This window comes from Lutra lutra, chromosome 7 (genome assembly GCF_902655055.1).
Source record: "Lutra lutra chromosome 7, mLutLut1.2, whole genome shotgun sequence".
Lineage (NCBI taxonomy): Eukaryota > Metazoa > Chordata > Mammalia > Carnivora > Mustelidae > Lutra > Lutra lutra.
The window spans coordinates 91,602,109-91,607,812 of NC_062284.1; the positions used below are offsets into that span (position 1 = coordinate 91,602,109).

At 36.2% G+C, this 5,704-nt stretch overlaps 1 pseudogene; it reads left to right on the forward strand.

The window, feature by feature from the left end:
- Nucleotides 1–694: 694 nt before the first annotated feature.
- LOC125104508 (pre-mRNA-splicing regulator WTAP-like) lies at nucleotides 695–1,153 on the forward strand (annotated as a pseudogene).
- Nucleotides 1,154–5,704: the final 4,551 nt, after the last annotated feature.

Sequence of the window (5,704 nt, forward strand, 5' to 3'; positions counted from 1 at the left end):
CATCCATGACTTTACAATTATAATTATAAAATTATAACTGTGACCAGCATATGTGTATGCATATATGTATATATGTATGCATGCATGTATACACAACTAATTACATATAATTAGCTAACATGCACCAAATATCTGTGTTGTAGGGTCAAATAAAATTTGTCAAAATTGATCTAATTGGTATAGCATTATCTGGTTCACAAGTGTGGCCCAACAGTGTCTTCATTCATATCATCCAGTATTAGTAGGATCCATCTACATATAATCAGAATTTTATTTTTCAGGGAGGAATTAACGCTGTTTTAAAGACGCCAAAGAGAAATCCAATATCGCTGTACCTGGGCTGGCTCAGTTGGGTAAGCATCTGGCTTCAGCTCAGGTCACGATCCCAGGGTCCCAGGGTCAAGCCCCATATCAGTCTCCCCACCCAATGAGGAGTCTGCTTCTCCCTCTCCCTCTGCTCCTCCCCTGCTCATGCTCCACTCTCCTGTTTATGCTCTCTCATGCTCACTCTCTGTCTCAAATAAATAAAATATTTTAAAATAATAAATAAATAAATAAATAAATAAATATCCAATATAGGAAGAGGAGTACAAGGGATATGGCAGGAGTAGGAGTTGGGGAGTTGGGGTAGCACGTCTGGTGGCCTCGGTTGCAAGCAAGCAGTGCTGCCTTGGCCTATGTGACTGGCGCTGGCATGGCTTCTGTCTGGAGAGGATTCAAGCTGACCAGTGAGGAACCTCTTCTCAGAAAGTTTCAACTGAGTGAAATAGACTTCAAAATTATGGCACAAGATGAGTTAATTCTAAGATGGAAACAATAGGAAGTATATGTCTAAGCTTTGGAGGGCAAGTGCACAGATCTTAATTCTAATGATGTAACTGGCTTAAGGGAGTCTGAAGAAAAACTAAAGCCAGCAGTAAGAGTCTGCACACAGGAAAAAAAAATCCTTATAATGTGACTGGCAACCAAGGAGCAAGAGATACAAATGGTATACTGCTCAAATCCAGTATGTCAAGCAAGTCCAGCAGCCAAGCATTGCCCAAATGAGATCAACAGATTAACAGATCCAGAAATCAACTTGTTTTGTTTTTTTTTTTTCCTAAGAATGAAAGGTGAATTGGAACAGACTAAACACAAACTGAAACAAGCCTGAAAAAATGGTGTACTTGGAAGTTTATGCTGGAAGTAGTTAACAATCATACCCCAGTTGAGACTTCCCTGTATCCCACTAGGAAAAGCTATAGTGGGACAGCCAAATACTCCTTTCCACAGTAGTATTTATATTTTTTGAGAAAAAAAAAAAAGCCATAGTCTTATACTTTCCAGCTTGAAATTGTTCATGTAAAACTTAGCAGATGAACCTTGTGTTTGCCTTTTTTTTCTTCCCTCACCCCTGGCTTCAGAGGCCTGATGGTGAGGGACTATTCCAAAGAAGTAGCCACTTAAAAAACTTCCTTCTAGCAGCTTTCCCAGGGAAGTGTTTTACACCTGGAAGCAAAGTTGGCTTTACAGAAAAAATACAGTGAGGAGCTTAAGCGCAGTTAAAATGAACTGAATTCTTCATCACTCAACTTGACAGAACTAGAAGGTATGCTGAGCACCGTTCTAGTTTTTCAGCAGCAACTGAAAGAGTCATGCCAGTATTTGGCTCAGCACCAACAACAGGAGTTTCATGCTCCAGCCCCAAGTACCAGCAGAACTACATCTTCTGAGCCTGAATGACAGGCAGAGGCCACAGGTAAAGACTGCAGTTGGCTGGCCAGTGGACCAAGTAATGGCAGTTCCTTCTGGCAGAGGACATCTGGGTTCAGATTTCACAGGAAGAGGGACATAGCCAGATATGACTTTCCTTCTTCTCTAGGGAATGGTAATAAAGCTTCCAACAGCCCAAAGGGGAGAACTGGAAGAGGAGATAGTAGTTATGCAAACCAACTCAGTGCAGGGTATGGAAGTGTTGACTTTCGCACTGGCAGTGAAAACTCTCACAAGCCACTCAAATAACACACACTCTCCAATCAATGAAAACAGTGAATGAGAAAGATAACACTTGCCATTGTTCAAAATGGCTTGGACTTGAGTGTAAATGTGCAGGGTTCAGTTTTGTAATATTTTTTTCCAACAAATTTTTTGTACAGTGCCATTTAATTTAGGGGCGATTCTGTCCAGCAAATCAACACATACTTTTGTCACAATTTAATTTTTTGTGGGTGTGTTTTTTTTTTCTTTTCATTTTTTTCTTTCTTTGTTTCAATACCTTTGTCACTTTGGAAATTGTAACAGTTAATTACTTTGTTGCCAAAAGGACATTTTGTGTAGGGTCAAATTACTGTTATGTGACTTAATGTATAGTTATAAATGGAAATCTTTCTTTAAAGCATAACACAATTATGTTTGTAAAAATCTGTGTCTATCCTAGGATCTGTGCTGGATAAGGGCATTCTTACCCATGCTAGAGTTAGCTGTTAGAATAGATGTAGGTGTATGACTGCCAAGTTTGCCAGTATAATAGTTTTACTGTAAAAGTTGGACTTGCTGATGGAGTCCTATCGTACTTTCAGGGTTAGATACAGTTTTCCCCATCATACATCTATGCCTTTTCTCTTTAGGTGACTGAATGTTTAAGAAATTTATGTGTTTAGTACTCAGTTTTTATGAACTGTTGTATCCTGTTAATGCATATTGCTCTATGACTCCAGTATATCTTACCTATACTGAACAAACCTAAATAAAATTTTGCATTGTAAAAAAGGAAGAAAGGAAGAAGGAAAGAAAGGAAGAAAGAAATCCAGTATAGCCAACACTTATTTCTACTACTTGGTTGGATAGTAACAGAATTTCATGGAAGGGTGTGATCATACAGCCATTTGGGAATTGTCTTTGCAAGTAGAAATAATACTTATAAGATTCCAAAGAGGATAAATAAATTAAGTACTACATTCACAATTGAAGGACACTATTCACATGTATTTAAGACAAAAATTTCATTCTGCATCAAAATTTTAGTCTGCCTTTTACTCAAAATCTATCAGTTGTTGAATATATTTTAGAGTTTTAAAATATATCTTACTGACTGAAGAAATACCAATTCTAAAGAATTTCTTTCAAAATTCTGAGTTTTTAAAATATAGGTTTACTTACATTTTCATTAGTCATTATTTTATCATATGCAGCCAGAAGTGTTTTATACAGTGTGTGTTTGTGTTTGTACAGGTTGAGTTTGTCAGGGATACCTGGCTGGCTCAGTTGGTAGATCATGTGAATTTTGATCTCAGGGTCATATGTTTGAGCCACATGTTGGGTATGGAGCCTACCTAAAATGTCAAAAAAAAAAAAAAAGTCCAAAAGTAAAATGAAGGAAGTAATGAGGGAAAGTTGAGAGAAATTATGAATTAAAATAGTATTTAAATGGTCATTAAATCTACTGAAGAGAAAAAGCCTTTCCATATATTTATATCTTTTTTTTTAATGGAGATGTAATAGCCTAAAATATTATATTAGTTTCAGGTGATATTTGGAAATATTGCAAAATGATCATCATAATAGGTCTAGTTAACATTCATTGCCATACAGTTTTGGTGGTTTTTTTTGTTTGTTGTTTGTTTGTTTGTTTTTTTATGACGGTAACTTTCAAGATCTACTCTTTCAGCAACTTTCAAATACACGGTATAACTATAGTCACCATGCTGTACTTCACATCATCATGGCTTATTTATTTTATAAGAATCAAATTCCTACACCAGAAAACATGAATAAGTGAAAACTGATTTTTTTTTTAAATAACTGAATTTTCAAAGCAATTAAGAAACTTGAGATACCAGGTAAGGAAAAAGGCAGGGATGTACACTCTCACCATTGCTATTTAACATAGTATTGGAAGTTCTAGTCTCAGCAATAAGACAAGAAAAAGAAATAAAACACATCCTAATCATAAGAAAGTAGTCAAACTTTCACTCTTCAGAGACAACATGGTACTCTATGTAGAAAACCTGAAAGACTGCACCAAAAAATTGCTAGAACTGATTCACAAATTCAGCAAAGTTCCAAAGATACAAAATCAACATACAGAAATATGTTGCATTTCTGTACACCAATAATGAAGCAACAGAAAGAGAAGTCAAGGAATTGATCCCATTTACAACTGCACCAAAAACCATGACACCTAGGAATCAAGCTAGCCAAAGAGTTAAAAGATCTGTATCCTGAAAACTATAGAACACTTATGAAAGAAATTGAAGAGGATGCAAAGAAATGGAAAAACATTCCATGTTTACAGATTAGAAGAATAGGTATTGTTTAAACATCTGTATTACCCAAAGGAGTCCACAGATTCAGTGCCATCCTGATAAAGGTAATACCAGATTTTTTTCACAGAGCTAGAACAAACAATCCTAAAATTTATATGGAACCACCAAAGACCTTGAAAAAGAAAAGCAAAGTGGGTGACATCACAATCCTAGACTTCAAATTACATTGCAAAGATATAATGATCAAGGCAGTGTTGTACTGGCACAAAAATAGACACATAGATCAATGGAACGAAATAGAAAACCCAGAAATGGACCCATTTTGGGTCAACTTTTGGGTCAACTCTTTTGGGTCAACTAATCTTTGACAAAGCAGGAAAGACTATCCAACAGAAAAAAAGAGTCTCCTCAACAAACAGGGCTGGGAAAACTGGACAGCTACATGCAAAAGAATGAAACTGGATCACTTACTTATACCCTACATAAAAATATATTAAAAATGGATATAAGACCTAAATGTGAGACAGAAAACTGTCAAAGTCCTAGGGGAGAACACCAGTAGCATCCTCTTTGACCCTGGCTATAGTAACTTACTAGACACATCTCCTGAGGCAAAGGAAACAGAAGCAAAAATGAACTATTGGGCCTTCATAAAGATAAAAAGCTTCTGCACAGTGAAGGAAACAATCAACAAAATTAAAAGTTATGAGAGAAGTTATTTACAAATGACATCTGCTAAAGGGTTAGTACCCAAAAATCTATAAAGAACTTATCAAGTTTAATATATTATAGGACAACACTGCCCCACACCATCATGCCTATATCTCCACTGAATACTCTTTTTATCCTTCCTCCTTTCTATATTGACATAATTTTCTGAAAATAATCAGGCAATGCTTATGTTGCTTGACACCATTCCTTTTTCTTTTCACTATTTGGTGTTTTGTAATCATCAGGATACTCAGCAAGTTTCGAGTTATGTCCTCTCTTCTTTGGGGATTTTCCAGCAGCAGCCATCTCAAATGATAGGTGGTTACATCTGTATTGCTCTATGCAGTCATTAGAATCAAAATATGTGTCTCAGACTTTTCAGAAGCACAAGAGAACTGAAGGCTATATGGGATTGGTGCCCTAGTGAAACCTGTGTTTTCTATTAAGGAGTAAACATGGATCAGTTCAGCCAAATATGAAGTCTATTTGCCACATGGCTGTTCTTAAATGTTTCCCAGGAGATCTCAGTGTATCTTCCTTGGGATCCTGTGTTTTTCTGTATCAAAATTATTTTTTATCTAGTTCAGGTGATCAACCACACCCAGAACACAAAACAATGCACACAGAACAGTTTATTACCTTCATTTAAAGCCCTTTCTTTTAAGGTGCTGCAGATAATAAAACTTAAACTACTCTCAACAACCAGTCATGGATACAACTTTCTTTTTTGTTCACTAATGTACATGTTA